The sequence below is a fragment of the Ceratotherium simum genome, chromosome 24 (assembly GCF_057802395.1).
Source record: "Ceratotherium simum simum isolate JZ-2026a chromosome 24, ASM5780239v1, whole genome shotgun sequence".
NCBI lineage: Eukaryota > Metazoa > Chordata > Mammalia > Perissodactyla > Rhinocerotidae > Ceratotherium > Ceratotherium simum.
In genome coordinates, this window is record NC_141923.1 from 3,891,657 (window position 1) to 3,911,761 (window position 20,105).

A 20,105-nucleotide genomic window follows, 5' to 3' on the forward strand; every position below is an offset into this window, starting at 1 on the left:
AATACCAGTGCCTGATTCACTTACCATAAATTAGTGAATACTCCTCCATCTGGACTTGAACAGTGGTGAACAGTCAAGAATGTGCTGGTTTTTTCCTTTGGGGTCTTATCTCATCTAAACTACCTAGGGAACTCAATGCCTTGCTCTTTGCAAAGGCACTTGCTTTAGAGACCTGATTAAATTAGACCCTTAGGCAGGGCATCTAGGTTACATGATTCCTCCTATCAAGAAATAGGAGTGTCCCCCAAGATCTAAAAGCAGAAATCTTTCTCAACCTGAAAGGTTACTTCTAAGACTCTTTTGATGTAGCTCCCTATTGAGAGAGGTAATTTAATTCTCTCTAACCTAAGTGTAACAACACATTTGTCCTGGGTTCTTTATACAGGGCCAAAGGGAAGCTTCTAAAGACTGCATTCTCAATCTCGTTCTCACCCTTCCAGATTTTCCCATATTTTATCACATGCCTACTAAGCAATGGGATTCAGATGCTACTAGACCTGCCCACTGCCTTATTCCTTCTCTGTCATCCTTGCCCACCATCCCCAAATCTGCGACGGCCCTATTCCTTTTCAGGGGCTCCAAAGTTATTCAGACATTTACCGGGTTCCTATTAGACACTGGGCTGGAGATTCACCGCAAGAGAAATGTGCCTCTTGCCCTCAAGGAGCTCTCAGTGTAGGCGAGTGGGCAGGGGCTCAGTACTGTGAGAATGCCCTAACTGCCTTGTAACCTGAGCAGGAGACAGGCAGCATAAGCAGCATCTGTGTCAGGACCAAAGACCAGACAGGTGGCACAGACATGTTCACCTAGGCCAGGGGCAGGCAAACTACAGCCCACCGTTTTGTAACTAATTTTACTGGAACACGGCCATGCTCATTGGTTTACATATTATCTACTACAACAGCGGAGACACAGGATTGGCCACAAAGCCTAAAACTGTCTAGTTACAGAAAGAGTGTGCTGACCCCTGGTCTAGGTCGTTAGCAGCCCCTTCCTCTTTGGGCCACGACTTTGCTTCTGCCCATGATGTCCACCTTTGCACGTGCAAGTGTAGAAATGAAACGGTATGTGCCACAGGAGGGCAGACAGAGCATAAGTACGTGATGCCTGGCAAGGGGAGAGTGCATAGGCGTGTCATACACCCGAATTTGCCCAATGCTCACCAAATACCCTTGTGTTCCATTATCATCCAACAGAGACACTTGCCCCGAGATGTCCTTCCCTATTTGTAGCATGGTCTCTGTCCCTCAAAACTCTTTCCTTATGTCCCCTTTTATGAAAACCCAGTTTAAAGCCCACCTCTCATCAAAGACTCAACATGAACTCCCATGCACATAAGAGATGCTTCAGAAGTGCTGCAGCCAAACCCAACTTCAACCTGTCAGGTTATCCACTTCACTCTTCAATTTGAATTCATGTATTCAACAAATACAGCCCACGTGCCTAACAGATCCTAGACGCACAGTACCACAGTTTAATATAATGTACAGTAATCCTAATCTTTCATTTTTGTTTGTCTGTTGAGTAAATTAGATGACAGTCTGATCATAATTTCCGGGTGATTAAAATGCTCTGGATGCACAGCTGGGAATACACTAAAAACTACTGAATTGTACACTATAATATGGCAGAGTTTATGGTATGCAAATTATCTCAAAAAAGCTCTTATTAAAAAAAATTTTTTAAGGCTAATTATCAAAAAATCCACGAATTTCTTATGCTTTCTCTCTCTGGCATGTAATAAAATGCCATATCTACTAACGGTGAATGAAAACACTAAGGATTCTAGACTTCATAATAAATTACCCCAAAATGGAGTGACATAAATCACCACTTGTCATGATCAAAGGTTCTGTGGGTTGGGGATCTGGACAGGGTACAGTGTTGACAGCACATCTCTGCTCCAGAGTGTCTGAGGTCTCAGCTGGAAGGTGAGAAAAGTGGAAAGCCAGAATCATCCGACAAGCCACTCACTCACATGCCAGTGGGCTGCTGACTGGGGACCTCAGAATGGTTCCTTGAGGGCCTTGCCATGTGGTCTTCCTGCATGAGCTAGTTGGGCTTCTTTACAGCATGGTGGCTGGCTAGCCCCAGAGCAAGTATCCAAAAAGGAGAAGTCAGGCAAAAACTGTACCCTTTTTAAGACCTAGCTTGGCAGTCACATGGCATCACTTCTGCCATACTACTGGGTGAAGCAGGTCACAAACCTGGCCCAGGTTCACAGGGAAGGAACAGAGACCCCCATCTCCTGGTCAAAGTCCCACTGTGAGAAGAATACATAGGATGGGAGATCTCATTGAGGCCACTTAGAAAAATACAATCTGTTACCCTAAGTAAGTTCTACAAGAAAATCTCAATCTTCTTGAAGCCTGGCAAATTAAAAATTTAGGTTAACTGGCATCTGGCTAAAAATCAATTTGTATTTCAAGCCTTATAAGCTGAACTTCTTATTACCTGTAATAAATAACCTGTAACTTGTAAGCTGTACCTAATAGTACTATGTTGTTTTGCGCTGGTAAATACAGTATTGTGACCTTGATTTAATAGGTGATGATTCAGGTTCACCCCCAAAGTCCACTGGGCACTCAGTTTCTCTGAAAAATACCAAAAACAGGCAGAAGTGTAGCTGTTGAGCCAGAATTTATCTCGACACTCAGGCTGCATGCTCTGGTGCTCAGGGCACCGATCTCTCATCGTAGCACATGGCCTGAGGGGCAGAGGCTGTGCCCTTTCCTCCTCCCTGGAAGTCTCCAGCACACTGAGTATAAGTTCAATAAATAATGGAAGAATGAAGAAAGAAAACGTAGGAATTTTTCAAACTATAAATTAGAGAGCTCTATTCCTATTATTATCATAGGCTTCTTTTTGATAAAAGGAAAGCAAAAAACAATGAACTGAGAGCAAACCTCTTCCGTCAGGAAAGTGATCCTTAGGAGAATAGAGTGCCAGCAGCCAGGTTTCTGATCCTAGATCTGGTTCTGACCTGCTTTGGGACCTTAACCAAGTGGCATAACTTCTTTGAGCCTCAGTTTCATCATCTGTAAAATAAAGGGATTGAATTAGATGAAGATTCTTAACTGAGGCCTGTAGGTGAGTCACTGCAATATGCCCACTGATGTGAGCCTGAGAAGTTAACCCTACCTTCAAATTTAAAGTTTAAACCATATGATCTGAATGTTTATTAACAAAGAGAATGAATTCTACACGAATGTGAAATGTTCTCTGGGAAGCTTGCCGGGCCATCTCTTAGGAGTTCCTCCCTCAGCAGCCATCATCGTCCCCAGGGCTGCCTCAGACCTCAGGCCCTGTAGGCAGCCAGGCTGTCTAGATGCCTTTTACAAGATATTAACAAGCAGATATTTCAGTCCCATGCAATCATGATATTGATATAGTTTAAACGCACAAGGGGAACTGGTTTTCAAAGAAACTATGCTTATACATTTCTAACAAACAGCAAACAATCCTTTGGTAATGAAGATAATAGGCCTCTGTTTATTATTTTCACAAGTTTGGCATTTTGAACATGGGGTTTTTCTAACTTGGGCCTTCCTCTCCAAAACCAACCATCACCATATCCTGGAAACAGAAATGCACAGAGCTGCCTCGCTGAAGTCAGGCTCTCTTAGAGCTCTAAGGTGTGTTACTGGAAAGAAGCTCTTCAGATGGAGAGAAAGCTCTGCCGGAACCACACCAGCACACAGGGCTGAAACTATACTTTCAGGATGTCAAGGACTGCCAGCCCTCAGGAGGCGTGGATGTCCCAGCCCATTCTACACTGCCCACTGACTGAGGTGTTGGGATATTGCACACACACAGGCTAGTTCTCCAACCTGAAGTTCAAAACCACCTCTCAACCATATTCTTTGCCAGGAACCAAGAGACCAAGGCAGATGTCACCAGAGAAAGAACTGAGCTGAATGGACAATTCTGGTAAATGAAGAAAAAGGATGTACTGCACATGGGAAGCTGAATTTATTTACACTAATCATGAATGCAGGCTCTCAGCTGGAACATCTCCCTTAAAACACCAGAAGGTTTAGAACCCATTCATAAGCTTTTCAGAAAGCATGCAGTTGCCATGGTAACCCTGACATTATATTTCTTGGTGTCAGACATATAAATTACCACCCATAATGCATTTAATACAGTTTGGGACCACCAATTCATAGCAAAATAAACCTGAGTTCTGACTCTCAGCCTCCCTCTTAGATAAACAAAGAGGAGCAGCTGGAGGTAGTATCCAGCTCACCCCAGGATCAGCACAGCACTCCACACATCCGAAAACGCTCATCTGAAGGCAAATAAGAGCTAAGGATATTAGACTTCATCATCCACCACCATATGGTGGAGATTTTGTAAAACAAAATGTTTCATGCCAGGTTAACGAAACTGCCATTGCTTAAGGTAAAGAAACAAATATATTACGTCCATATCCACATCTCTGGAATCTGACCATGTTTAGCAAGTCAAAGAAAAACCAGATCTCTTTAATCAATATTTTATTTGTAAGGCATTTGTCAATACTAAATAAAATAACTGTTCAAATGTCCAAACGGTCCTTAAGAAAACAAAGTTTTATTTCTTAGGTTCAGAAAAGAGCTATTCAATCATAATTCTTCACCTTCACTAAGGATATTCTTAAACATTTAATACGTATTATGCATGATTTTTAAAGTCCCTTACCTTCTCATAATCCACCATCTGAACACAGAGAAGAAAACAAAATTACTGTGCACAGCTGCAAAGGCATCTTCAATTTTACATTCCCAGGAAGCCCACTGCATCAGTAACTTAACAGAGCTGCTGCAGACCATGCCTGTGCTAGCCACAGCTTTCACAAAAATCGCTTCCGTTCTTATCACTAAACAGCTAAGTCCTGGGGAGTATTACCTTCATTATCTCCTCCTTCAGACTGCAGGCCACGGTCAGCGGCTGTGAAGGGGAGCAAAAGACCTCACCACCAGTTGTTTCCATGTTAACAGAGACTTTGGTAACCGCTGCATTGCAGTCTTTCTGAAAGCTACCAACCTCAGAAGCAAGATCGCTGGAGAGTCTCCCCAGCAGAGGAAGCTGCCTTTTAAATCACAAAGATTTTGTAAGAATCTCTAAAAAAATGTTGCAAACACCTGGAGGGGCATTTCTAGACCTCCAATCTGTTTCCTAAAGGCTGACTGGTTTGTGGTTTTTACTGGAGGATGGCTTTGACAATTTATTGTGCTGGATAAGAATGCTGAAATTAATGAAATGTGTATGATGACACACCATCTTTAATGCTCAAGTACTCCCTGTGAGAATCCTGCACATCTGCTGCTTAACACCAGCTTTAAAGCCCCTACTGAGGAGCTACTGGGAATGAACCATGACTTTCATTTCAGAAAATGCAAGTACACTAAGCACTTCCAGCTCCTCTGTGGGCAGCAATCACCTTGAACACCCAGCTACCTTCACAGTATAGTAAAAAGCATTATGTGGTTGGAGCACTCGAAATATTAAACCATTGACCATACAACCAAATTCAGAAAAAGAGACCTAAAATAGTGGCATGCTTACTAAGTGATCTTTAATTTTTGTCCATTCATTCAATACATTTAGTGAGCATCAATCACATGCTGTATGTGAAAGGACACGCATAAGGCAAACCTCACCATCCTGATGGTTACAGGCACTCCAGTGGGGAAGACAAAAGGGAGAACAGTCTTCCCAAACGTGAGGACTTCTAGGATGAAGAGGGCCAGCATACCACGAGAGGCAGAAGTGGAGCTAGTCTGGGGATCCAGGACAAGGTTCTATGAGGAAGGAACATTTAACAGGAGCTAAAGGATGCGCACTCAGCTGGGAAAAGGGCGAGATGAGGGGAGAATATCCTCAAAGTGGTGTACTCGTTCCTCCGCATGTCCTGGTGAGTTCTCAGGAAGAGTGTGGGCAGGCTCCATACTGAAGCCCATCCAACCCTCAGAGCAGCCCCGATCAGGCACTGCCACCACCACAACTGACAGGTACCTGAGCATCCAGTATCTGAGGCATACACTTGCCCAAGGCAGTTGGGACCAAGTGGAGGTGGCAGAATCTGACCCTAGCAGGGCGGCTCTGTACTATGCTATACCACTACACCGCCCCTCAATAAATAACAGCTGTCTTCTGGCAATTCTGGTGACTACCTCCTGACAGGGATTAGTGTCTAAGTAGCGTCCGTTCAGATGTGTTTTGTTCTACCCTACATTTAGTGCCCAGCCCGACAATGAACAGGTGCTCAGTAAAGGATTGGGTGAACGAATAAACAAATTAAGGCATCTACTGGTCACTCCCTCATTCTAGTAATACAAAATGATCTGCAGTATCCCTGCAAATATTATACTCTTCTCTCTGATGAGAAGAATCCTCTGCTTTGCCTTGCCTCTGTCTACCTAACTCCCTTCACACCTCAGGCTCCAGAATCTTCTCCTCCAGGAAGTCTGCACTGACTATCTTTCCACCCCTAGCAGCAAGGGCCCTTCCTCTGAGCTCCTGTCGTTCCTAGTAGTTACCACACTACATGGAAGTGACATTTCTGCATCTGACCCCTGCCAAAGCCCCTCAAGGGCAGTCACTTTTGTATCTGCAGTACCTGGCGCACCACTGTTGTAGCTAGTGTTCGTGGAGGGCTCCCCATAGGTCAGCCACCACTGCTCCACACATGGAACTCACTTGTCCCTCTGTGAGGTAACTAGCAGCATCATCTCCATCTGACAGCTGAGGAAACTGAGGCACAGAGAAATAAGTTACAGTGCAGGTGGGAGAGCCAGGATTCAAACCCAGGCACCAGAGGCCACACCCTAACCACCTGCTACACTGGTTTTTTAGGTACCCAACAAAAGTCCATTAACACCAACTGGAAAAGATGATGCTTTCCTGGGGCTTTACTCATGGGAGCTGGATGGATCAGATTTATGGAAATGCTGCAGTCTTCCTACCCATCTCTCCCCAGAAAGATGAGATATGAATAAATGTTTTAGTCCAAACCAGATGCACCTCATGTGCAAATTCCTGACTGACTGGATAATCTCACAGCATGAGGTGGACCATCAGAAGGGAAAGTAGAAAGAGGCAGCGGGAGGAAATTTCTCTTTGCCACCATTGTGCTTTATAGAGACTCACTAGAGTGGTTTAACAGCCTCAGAGGAACTTTTATCAAATGCCTCTGGCCACATTTAGGTGCCAGTCTGGGCACTCCCCACAGAAAAGTCTTCGTAGAACTCTGCCTTTCAAATCAGGGATCAAGGCTGGTTCTCTGTGGCAGTCTCACCCCCACCAACCCCGGACAGCTGCAGTGTTGTAATATGACTCTTCCCCTACTGATCTGTCAGTTCAGGGACCCTGGACTTGGGCAGCCAGAATCCTGCACTCTGGCCTGTGGGCATTCCCAGGAGGGCCTGGAGGAGCCAGCAGGGGTCTCACATCAAGATTTTTGTGACTCCTGGAACAGACAATGCCTAGAGAGGTAGAGCAAACAGCTGACCTGGGGCTGAGACCCTCCCTGCACCGCTCAGCAATGAGAACTCCTTTCAGGGTAGTGCACAATGGAGAGAGACCGGTGAGGGGCCTCTCAGGCCAGTGGTGCAAGACCAGAGAGAGGTGGTAATGAGGAGGAGCCCGCTGCAGGACCATTCAAACCACCTTCCAGGTCAACCAACTGAAAACCAAGGACAGAGACAATGTTCAGTGCATGGGAGCCAGGTCCAGGGGCTGTAACAGACCAGGTCCCCACTCACCTGTGGAGTGGCTTCCTATTATCTCCACTTTACAGATGAGGAGGCAGCAAGGCTCAAACAGGAGAAATAACTTTTCAAGTGCACCCCTGGGTGCTTAAGCAATGCGGCCTGGCTGTTAGCTGTCTGGTGCTTTGGACTTGGCATAACAACTCCTGGAGAGGGCAGGGCCTGGTCTCCCCACATCCTGCCTCCTCTCAGCCCACAGCATGGGGCAGAACAGAAGGGGCACTCTGTGTCCCTCTGACACTGACTTCTCCCAACCAATTGCTCGCTCTTTCTGCATTTGGGATCTCTTGTCTATAGGAAAGGAGTAAGACCTATCTTAAAAACCTTACAGAGATGATTTGATTTTTAACTGATATAATTCATGTGAGAGGTTCCTGAAAGTACAAGCTTCTCAAAATGTAAGGCACAAATGTTACAAAATACAGCCAGTATCCACAAAGTACTCAATAATTTTTCCAAGCTTAATTCAGTTTCAATACATGACAAGAGACCTAAAGGGCTCTCACCATTAATTGGAATGACCATGGCAGAACCTGCTTCTCTACTGAACAGCAATAATGAAACTCATAATCTAACTCAGGCAATTAGCTAATATCGTTAATGTACGTTTACACGAATTTGATACAAATTATGGATATATTCCTTACAGGTCTCATTTGGATATTTAACAAAATGCTCAAGAGTATCACTCTATCTTAAGGTGTTTATTACTTCAAAAAGAGGCAACTTAGTTACCAAAATTACCATGAAAAAAGCCACAGGAGTGAGTGGTATACTGCCTGAGGGGAAAATACACAGACAAATCATTCACAGTCACTCCCGGTACTGCTGGGGCTAAAGTGCAAAGGGTGTCCCCAAGAAGAAGCTGGGAGAAAAACATGAGAAAAACATAAAATACAGACAGGATTTAGTTGGCCTGGATACAGAACAGACTTAATTATCTGCCAAAAATCTAATAGGATACTTATTTGATAAGATCTTGTGATGACCATTAGATGTAATCTGGTCTTAGGAAAGAAGGATATTATAATTCTGGCTGTTTCTCCAGGCAACAGGGGGTCCAGGGGCTTCAAGCATGAAATAAGAGTCACCAGGTCACCAACCAAGGTCAAAGAAGCCCCTACAAGTAGCAAAGCCTCTTTACAACCTTATACATGGCAACGTGAACAGTGTAGGTCAAAGACACATCAAAAGCTGATGCAAACTCCTAGGTATACATCCAAGAGAAATGAAAAGCTGTGTACAAGAACTTGTACCCAAAGTTCCTAGCAGCATTATTCAAAACAGGCAAAAACAGGAGACAACTCAAATGTCTATCAATAGACTAATGAATACATAAAATGTGGTCCATTCATACAATGGAGTATTATTCAGCAACAAAAAAGAACAACCTACTGATACATGCTGCAACATGGATGAATCTTGAAAACATTACGCTAAGTGAAAGAAGCCAGACACAAAAGGCTATATGTATGATTCCATTTATACGAAATGTCCAAAATAGACAATGGTTGCCCAACTCTGTGAATACATTAAAACCACTGAACCAGATGTTTAAAATAGGTGAACTATATGGTATGTGACTATTTCAATAAAGTTATTTTTTAAAAAGTTGGCACAATCAAGCCAAAGGCCAAACATCTGATAGTTAACGTCACTTAATGAGATGCAGCTCACCTTCTCAATTAAAGAAACAAAAGAAAGGAAAATGTTAAGAGTCTTCATTATGTTCCACAAAACACATTATTTTCGGGGGCCCTTCCAAATAATTTTAAATAGGCTTCTCACTGTTCAAAAGAACTCATAACTGTTCTTGGTAACACTTTCTCCCAAAAATCTCAGAGTTCAACAAATTTTCAAGAAAAAAACTGATTTCAACTTCAATGTAAAATATAAATCACACACGGGCCGGCCCCGTGGCTTAGTGGTTAAGCATGCGTGCTCCGCTACTGGCGGCCCGGGTTCGGATCCCAGGCATGCACCGATGCACCGCTTCTCCGGCCATGCTGAGGCAGTGTCCCACATACAGCAACTAGAAGGATGTGCAACTATGACGTACAACTATCTACCTGGGCTTTGGGGAAAAAAAGGAGGAGGATTAGCAATAGATGTTAGCTCAGAGCCGGTCTTCCTCAGCAAAAAGAGGAGGATTAGCATGGATGTTAGCTCACCCAAAAAAATCTTCCTCACACACACACACACAAAAATATATATATATATAAATCACACATATATTCAAATATAGCACTTTGAAACACGAGGGAGGAGCATCACTAGGAAAACTATCTCCTCTCCCCCCACCCCCTTCCCACACACACAGTGTTCATTTGCTGAGTTCTTCCTACTGTGAAATAAAGATGAGCACTTTGGTTTTTAAGACCCGGAAATATTTACAGGACTTGAAGTCAATAGAGTCAAAGAATACACATTTATTAACTGAACATGAAACTCATAAAAACAAAAATAAGCCTATGTATAAAATAAACAACTAACTGATTTATAGAAAGCCTATATCTTCTAAACCTAACAAAAGAGCTTCCAACTCACTCCCACTGCTGTCTGTCCACCTCAAAGTCTTCAACAATCCAACTAACCGAAAGCAATGTGGTAACCTAAGCACAATTTTGTAATTGGCTAAAATCGTCATTACAATAATGTGTTTCTATTTTCCGCCGGAAGAGAATCATGTCTACTCACAATTCACAATGAGTCAACCAGTGTGTAAAATATTTTACATAATGGGAAAATTTATTGTGACCCAAAAGTTCAGTGCGTTCTCATTAAGTTACCAGAAATTACAGATGTGAAGATACTTCTGTTAACTTAACCAAAATCAAGAAAAGAAACTACTTTAGACATGTACACATTTTCGGTTTGGTAGATCTAATTTTTTTTACACTACTGTATTTCAAATTACTCAGGTTGGTAAATTTGTTTAATACCGAATAAAGAAAATCTGCATGTTGACAACATAGGTAATTTTAAGTTGGTTTTGACACTGCGTCACTGGCTAGCAGTGTCAAATTGTAAACACCCCTATGGTGAAATGGTTTTTCCAAAATTATGATACCATCTAAAGTGTTAATGGAGCCTTCCCATTGTGCCTCACTGTGAATAAAAAACTTCTGTGGAAAATCTTACAGTGATTCATCCATTTAACATTTTCCCACATATTACATTCAGTCTTTTTTTTAAATAATCCCAGTGAAAGAAAATATTTAAGCAATTAAAACACACAAAACTTTTCTATTATGACCTTTTTAAAAGCCCTCAGTCTTCTATAATACTCTAAAAGCCACACTTGAAAACCGATATGTTTATATATGCAATACAGATGCAAACATTTTAAACTACATATCTATTGATACACACACACCCTAAGAAATCAAACATTTTCAATTCATAAACATAATACATCTATAGCAAAGATAATGCCACTGGATACTTTTTATGTTATAGGTTGTTCCCCAAAAAAGGGTAATTATAAAACACAGAAGGAGTCTCTTTTAAACCCTGTTAAGTAAACTATTTGCAAATATTAACCACGAAATTCTGGGTGATGCCACCTTGTCCTGCCAGCATTACTCACTCATAAAATCCCAGAATGTGTCTTAAAGGAAGTTTTTACAATACAAACTCTATTCTTAATCATCTTAAAATGCAAAAGACCATTCTCATAAGTCTCTTTGAAAACAGTAATACCTCTTATAAAAATCTTAAAGACTGAAAGCATGTTTCTAATTTAGTGTCATGGCTCATTAAATCTTAAGTCAAGTACCTTGGACAAATAATTCTAAATTGAAAGAATAATCTTTTTTTTTTTTTTTTTGTGAGGAAGATCAGCCCTGAGCTAACATCCGTGCTAATCCTCCTCTTTTTGCTGAGGAAGACCGGCTCTGAGCTAACATCTATTGCCAATCCTCCTCCCTTTTGCCCCCAAAGCCCCAGTAGATAGTTGTATGTCACAGCTGCACATCCTTCTAGTTGCTGTATGTGGCACGCAGCCTCAGCATGGCCGGAGAAGAGGTGCGTCGGTGCACGCCTGGGATCCGAACCCGGGCTGCCAGCAGCGGAGCACACGCACTTAACCGCTAAGCCATGGGGCCGGCGCTGAAAGAATAATCTTTAATATACATGTTCAGATAAGAGTTAATACAATCTACGTAATTTATCAAAGGCCACAGAAAAACTTTAGAAATAATACAGAGTGACATCTGCTTCAGGAACAAACTATTTAGCCCTATATCTTTTTAAATGCTTGAAATATGCATATTTAGACATATTTGAGTATTGGTTCTTCATTTTCTAATAAAAAAGGGCAGGCTTTCCTGAAGCCTGGCAATTAAACATTTTTTCAAAATGCAAGCACCATTTTAGAAAGCATGTAAATTTTTTTAATTAAAGATTTCTACCTACACCAAAAATGCATCTTAAAAACATTAAAAGAAAACTATACTCATATTTTAAAAGTCAGGAAACATATATGAAATCCATCTCATGTTGAAAACTCTTGGCCCATCCAAGAGGGAAGAGTGTGAGACTGCAGACAGTTCAGTCCCAGCGCGGAGGACCTCAAGCATGCTCTCGTGCAGCCTCCAGGCTTGATTTCATACCAGAGAAGGGGACAGAGGTACAAAGGGGCAGAAATGGGAGATAACGCGCCACACAGTGCCTTGTCTGGAGCCTCACTCTCTACTCCTTGAACCCCCGCAGCCAGACCCGACGGAAGGGGATCCAGGATGATCCAGAACAGCCCCTTCCTACACTCTCCGCCTCGCAGTGCAATGCCCTTCCTGCCAGCGCCCTGTGCAGCACACCTGAAGCAGTCAGCACCTGTCCTGCACTCTTCTCAAAAGCAAATGAGGGGTGGCAGCAAACGCCAGTACCCAGCAGCAGTGCCTTCCGGATGTGTGCCCGCTTCACACAGGAAGGCAGGTGCATATATTCTTCCTTTGCATTTCTAGCACTCAGCATAATACCCGACAGACCCTCACTAAAACAGGTCCACAACCCCTTGTCTGTGATTCGGATATCTCAAAAGCTCTGAAAACATGTTCATAACTCATGGGGCGGCAATCCATGGTCTCTGTCCCACTTAGCACCAATAGTCATTTCCTTTGCTGAAAAAACCTTAGTGTTTGATTACAAGGTGCTGGCTAAGATGTTCCACGATATATGGCATATTCACTAATTCCATTCTAAAGTCTCAAAACTTCCAAACTCCAAAAAGCCTCTGGCCCCAAGAGTTATAACGGATGGTTAAATGACAACAGGACAAGCACTGGCTGACAGTGACACATGAGCCCCATTTAATGGCGAGGAGACAACAGCAACCTAGATTAAAAGTCCAGTTTTACACATTTGTTCATTCTACAAACTTTCTGAGTATGAGTGTGCCATACCCCTCACCAGATCTGGATATATAAGTCTGAAAGCAAGACTACAGTGCCTGCCTCTGTGGAACTCGTTGACTGCAGGGGAAGACCAACAAGTAATAAATGAACGCTCCTGTCACACTTGGCAAACACAAGCTGTGGTTGGGGGATAAAGGCAAAGAAGGTACCTACACAGACACTTACAGAGGAGCGATGCAGAGGGTGGTCAGCGAAGGTCTCTGTACCCAGTGACAGAGGAAGCCGGCCTTTAGGAATGGGGAGTGCTGCGGGCCCAAGCAGGTATGCCCCTGCTCTTGGAATTCCAGACAGGGTGAGGGAAAGAGCAGGGGCCACATGATGCAGGTCAGTCCACGAGGTTGATTGGGAAGCAAGGGGCATGTGACCTAGTCGTACAAATAAACCAACTACAAATCAAGCTGCCTGCAGGCCTCAGCCACCCCATGTGTCAACAAGAAGAGGGCCCAGACCTCTCATTTCTCATGTGCTCCATTCCATGAAGTAACTCTGGGATGAATCAAACTGTTCACAGCACTTTCTACTAAGAAGGTTGAACCTAAAGGCGGGGGTGGGAGCACAGACTTAATCATACTAAAATTATATAGAAAGAAAGCAGTCAATGCAATAAATAGGAAAGAAGTTAAATAACTTTTAATCACTACTGACTGTTAAGTACTGTAAAAGGTTGACTAATAGGACTACACTCAGCTTACCCAAACCACCTTGCCAGAATCAAAGATGTGCAGCGTAATGTTAAGTGTTTTGAGAAAACAGGAAAAAGACTCACTAAAATTTCCTTGGAAGGTGTTGTACTTCAAGGACCCCCCCTTCCTCCACATCCTTACCTCAGAAAGGGGTGGGAATCAAGGGCACTCCCATTCTACCTACAGACACCCCGCAGCTTCCCACACTGGCCTCCCTTGTGCAGAATGAAGTGGCTTGCCAAGCAACTATTAAGATGCACAAATGGAAGGATATTTGGAGCAGCTGCAAAAGCTCTATTAAGGATAACAAAATGGGTAAGTGAATCTCAAACTCTTTAAGGTTAAATACTCACTTGGGTGAGATTTAACAACATAACAATAGAATACAATAATGAAGTAGCTTCTCAAACTTTTCCACCAAAATACCCCCAAAGGCACAGGAGAGAACCCCAAGGGTAAGTATTTTGAAGTAACTCAATTTATGTGAAGTCTTACACTTCATATTAAAAATTCATGCAAATTTTACATTTAACTCCATAACGAATCCTAGAACACCTCCTCCCTCCTTGTCACTCAGCTTTTGGAAACAGAGGCAACCTGAAATTTTCTCATCTTCCCACTGCGGAATGGAAGGCCTGCCAGTATACTGTGCCATCTCTCCTGATCCTATGAGTGATGCCCACCATCCCCTCTGGCACTGGATCCCAGCCCACCCCCTCTCAGCCTCTCTCCAGGATCACTCCCACCAGTGCACAGGGAAGAGGTGGTTTGTCCCCAGCTCCCCCACCCCTATCATTCTGTCTATGTTACTGCAAGCTCAAGGAGTTGTCAATACACATGTCCCATTCTCCCCTGAAAACTTTCACACACCACCCCACCACAGCCTTACTGACACCACTCTTGCTGAAGGCCCCAAAGACCTCCACGTTCCCAAACCCAGTGGTCAACTCTCACTCAACCTGCTTGATATCCAAGTAGCTTTTCCTAACTCCAAATACATATCTCCAGCCCCACTTCTCCCGTGATTTCCTGATGGTATATCTGATTACCGACTCAACATCTCCACTTAAGCACCCAAAAGGCATTTCAAAGTTAACAGATCTAACACTGAATTCTTGGTGCCCCCTCTCCTCTGATCCACCTCTAGCAATCCCTGGCTCAGGAATCGGCACCATACAATTGCTTAGGTCATAAAAGCCTCCCTTTCCTCACATGCCCCACACCACTCCATCAGCCAAGACTGTCAGCTCCATCTTCAAAACGTATCCCAAATCCAACCACCTCTCACCAAACTCCAGTCACACTGGCCTCCTTGCTGTTTCTAAAACAAGTCAAGCAAATTCCCGTCTCAAAATCTTTGTACTTCCTGATCCTTCTCCCTAAAAACATTCTTCTCCCAGATCTTCACATGGATCTCCCTTCTTTGTTTCTTTCAGTCCCTACTCAAATGTTACCTGCTCAGAAAAGCCTCCCCTGGGGCCGGCCCGGTGGCGCAAGCGGTTAAGTGCGCACGCTCCGCTGCGGCGGCCCGGGGTTCGCTGGTTCGGATCCCGGGCGCACACCGACGCACTGCTTGGCAAGCCATGCTGTGGCGGCGTCCCATATAAAGTGGAGGAAGATGGGCACAGATGTTAGCCCAGGGCCGTCTTCCTCAGCAAAAAAAGAGGAGGATTGGCGGATGTTAGCACAGGGCTGATCTCCTCACAAAAAAAAAAAAAAAAAAAAAAAAGAAAAGCCTCCCCTGACGACTCTAATAGGAGTGTACTCCCACCACACTCTGGTTCGTAAAGCCTGTTTCCTTGACCTTCCTAATGCTGCTCTTTAGTATTAACTGATACTGGTTTGTTGACTATCCCTCTCTCCCATTAGACTATAAACTTCAAGAGGGCTAGAATTTGGACTCATTCACCACTGTGTTCCCAACTCCTGGAAAAGAACCTGACTCATACTGGGGGGCTTGAATCTGTGTACAGCCTTAGTTTGAAACATTCATTGTTAACATGAAAACATATTCATTCACTTACTCAACACAATAACAAAAGAGTTTGCATGATCTAGACTTAGAAGCACACAGCAAACACATTTCACTCCTCCTGGCAGCATTACAGGAGAGCAGGAAGATCTGGCAACAAGGTTACTCATCACAACTCTGTATAAAATAGAGAAAACTGGAAACAACCGAAGTGTCCAACAGTAGAGAACTGAATCAAGAAACTCTGACACAATCATATAATCATCACATAATCAACCAAATAATAGAATGCCATGCTATTAAGAAAACACTTCTGGGGCTGGCGCCGTGGCTTAGCGGTTAAGTGGGCGCGCTCCGCTGCTGGTGGCCCGGGTTTGGATCCCGGGCGCGCACTGATGCACCGCTTCTCCGGCCATGCTGAGGCCGCGTCCCACATACAGCAACTAGAAGGATGTGCAACTATGACATACAACTATCTACTGGGGCTTTGGGGGTAAAAAAGGAGGAGGATTGGCAACAGATGTTAGCTCAGAGCCGGTCTTCCTCAGCAAAAAGAGGAGGATTAGCATGGGTGTTAGCTCAGGGCTGATCTTCCTCACAAAAAAAAAAAAAAAGAACTCTTATAACTCAGTAATGAAGAGACAACCCAACTTTAAAAATGGGCAAAGAGTATGAACAGACATTTTTCCAAGGACAATATCTAAATGGTCAATAAGCACATGAAAGGATACTTAACATCATTAGTCATTAGGGATACTCAAATCAAAACCACAATGAGATACCACTTCACAACCACAGGGATGTCTAATGGGATGTCTAAAATGAAAAAGACAGACAATAAAAAGTGTTGGTGAAGATGTGGAGAAACTGAAACTCTCATACCTTGCTGACAGGATTGTAAAATGTATATCCCAGCTGCTTTGAGAAATAGTCTGGCCGTCCCTCAAAATGTTAAACACAGTTACCATAAGACCAGCTATATATGCAACAGATACAAAAACTTAGGTTCTCACAAAAACTTGCACAGGACTGTTCATAGCAACATTATTCATAATATCCAAAAAGGAGAAACAACCCAATGTCCATCAACTGATGAATGCATAAACAAAATGTAGTATTATCCATACAATGGAATATTATTTGCCTATTAAAAGGAATTACTGATACCTGCTACAACATAGATGAACCTTGAAAACATTATGCTACGTGAACAAAATCAGTCGCAAAAGACCACATACTGTATGATTCCATTTGTATGAAATTTCCAGAAATGGCAAATCAATAAAGATAGAGAATAGATTAATGACTGCCTAGGGTTGAGAGAGGGGGAGAATGGGAAGTACAGCTAATGGGTACAAGGTTTCTTTTTTTTTTTTTTTTTTTTAAGATTTTATTTATTTATTTTTCCCCCCAAAGCCCCAGTAGATAGTTGTATGTTATAGTTGCACATCCTTCCAGTTGCCGTACATGGGACGCAGCCCCAGCATGGCCAGAGAAGCGGTGCGCAGCCGGGATCCGAACCCGGGCCACCAGCAGTGGAGCGCGTGCACTTAACCGCTAAGCCACGGGGCCGACCCCAAGGTTTCTTTTTGTCATGATGAAAATGTTCTAAAATTAGAAAGTTGTGATCATTGTAACATTCTTGAATATACTAAATATGACTGAATTGTACACTTTAAAATTGTGAATATTATATCTGAATATCTCAATAAAGCTATTATTTTAAAAAGCAAATTATAAAACAGTATTATATAGAATAATTCTATTTTATAAAAAGAAAATATATGTATGCCCCAAAGATGGCTTAGAAGAGCATATACAGTAGTGATCTGAGTTGGCAAGACTGTATTTATATTTTTCATCTTTTGATTTGCCTATTAAAACAATTTTCCTGTAACTGAACAGGCATTTCTTTTTGAATAAAAAGGGCTTTTAAAAAAAATTTTTAAAGGCTGTTTTTAAAAACTAAAAATTACCTAAGTATGTTCCTATTTTTATAAAAATGCATAAGATTATGCCCTCAAAAAGAGATGAATGACATATACCAAAATATTAACAGTGGTGGGGCAATAGGAAATACTCGCATTTTCTAAATATTCTAAGCATGAACACATTGTCTTTTTTTTTTTCTTAAAACAAACAAAAGACATTCTCTCACACACAAATACACCTTTCTTTCTAGGACACTAAAATTCTGGTACGGGAGTAGTGTGGCTCTCGGGAAACTCAGCAACAGAGGGCAAAGGTGAGCAGATGTCAGTCACGTGGAGAACCCTCCTCTGAAGTGAAGTCACAGGGACCCATGTGTTCGTTGCTAACACTGAGGGGACCAATCTCCCAGACAAGGTGTCCTGAGGAAGGGGAGACTGAGTCACAAAGCCCAACTAAGGGTGGTGGCTGTGCCCCCAAGACCATGGCAACTCTCAAGGGCAAAGGAGGGAGCAAGGCTCCTAATGGACAAGTCCAGGTGCAGGTGTGGGGGTGGGGCCCTGACCTCCCAGGACTGGTCAGGACTCCTCAAGGATGACCCTGGTGCAAACAAGGCCTTTCTGAAGGGCTCAGTTCAGAAAGACAACTGCTATTTTGCTGGAGCAGTACCCTCTTCACAATGTTAGTCCATCTGAGCAACTCTGAATGAAGCCAAGAATCAAATCAAGAGGTTTCAAGGAAGGCCTTCATCACCTTTGTACTGAGACCAGGGGTCTGACTTCCACAAAAACCAGTCCATACACCAGTGGTTCCCTATTAGTGAGCCTTCAGGATCAGTCAAGAGTGCCCTCATTTGCTCAGAAGAGAACCAATAGAGAGCAAGCAGCAAGGAAGCTCCAGGGAGAACCATGGGGACACAGCAATTCAGCACCCCCTTAACTATTAGGCCATACTTCACTCCTCTGCAAGGTACAACGTGCATAATGACAGGACCTGATTCTCACGAAACAATCTAAGTGCACACATACTGAAAAAAAGACTCAAAGACCACACACCAAAATGTTAAGAGTGGGGGGATAACGGGAAAGTTTATTTTCTTTATTTTTATCTTCATGCATTTTCTCTGGGTATACACACTTATAAAGTTAGGATACCGGGGCTGGCCCAGTGGCACAAGCGCTGAAGTGTGCGCACTCCGCTGTGGCGGCCCAGGGTTCGCCGGTTCGGATCCCAGGCACGCACCAACACACCGCTTGACAAGCCATGCTGTGGCGGCATCCCATATAAAAAAGTGGAGGGGGACGGGCATGGATGTTAGCCCAGGGCCAGTCTTCCTCAGCAAAAAGAGGAGGATTGAAGATGTTAGCTCAGGGCCGACCTTCCTCAAAAAAAAAAAAAAAAAAATAGGATACTTTTACCCAGCTTTCTCCTGGGAGACCCCCTTTTGAAAAGAGGTGACTGTAAAGGTTCTGTCTTCAGAGACATTCTGTTATCAGGAATCCAGAACATGTACCACCACAACGGCACCTTTTCTACATTGTATCTTTCAAAGAATACAACCACATCTGGGTAAGCTGATTTTGATATAGTACACAAAACTGAAATTCTCCATGCAGAACTTTAACAGTTGAAATACAATCATTGACTTCAACAAGAATTTTTCTGCCTTTCTAGAGATTCTCTCAAGTTCCTCAATTTATAAGATCACTGAGACTTCACAAACGTCTGTTGCTGATCAGAAAATGTAAACAAGTATGAAAAGCACATCAACCAATCTTCAGCTTTAAACCAGGAATTCTGGACCCATCTGCACATCAAATACCATAGAGTCAATGGCCTGCTAAGTGATACAATCACTTCTGAGGAACTATTTTACAGTTCAGGAGAGCATGCCTCAGAAAAAAATGGAATATTTATGTCAATTTCTCACAATTAACTCTAATTATGACATTGACATTCTCCTACTCAAAAGCTTTTCATGGTTCACGACTCACTTCAGAATTGAGTTCAAACTTGTTGGTATTTAAGATGAGCCATGATTTTTGCCCTCCCTTTCCGCCAGTCCCCACTGCAGGCTCAGCCCACCCTCAGCTCCAGTCCCGCCCACTGCACTGTGTTGGATTTACAGACTGGTGTTCCCCTCTCCTGTCTTTTCTCTCACCTTTGGTGCTCTCACAGCAACATCCCCACCCTCACTCCTGCAGCCCTGAAAATCAAACATTATTTATCCTGTAAAATGCCTGCTCAAATTTTAGTTTTTGTAAAGCATTGCCTAACCCCTTATTAAGCCAAGAGCCAGAGAACTTTCTTCTGTGAAGGGCCAGCTAATAAATATTTTAGGCTTCGTGGGTCA

General features: G+C 43.1%; 1 protein-coding gene across 5 annotated transcripts in view; it reads right to left on the reverse strand.

Moving 5' to 3' along the window:
* TRAF3 (TNF receptor associated factor 3) overlaps positions 1–20,105 on the reverse strand; it is a 121,239-nt gene that overhangs the window by 76,922 nt on the left and 24,212 nt on the right. For 4 of the 5 annotated variants that reach the window (XM_087447906.1, XM_087447905.1, XM_087447902.1 and 1 more), the window contains exon 2: positions 2,907–3,038. The exons of the other annotated variant lie outside the window; for it this stretch is intronic. The gene's annotated coding sequence lies outside the window, so the exon portion shown is untranslated. The remainder of the gene's footprint in view (positions 1–2,906; positions 3,039–20,105) is intronic. 5 annotated transcript variants of the gene reach the window in all.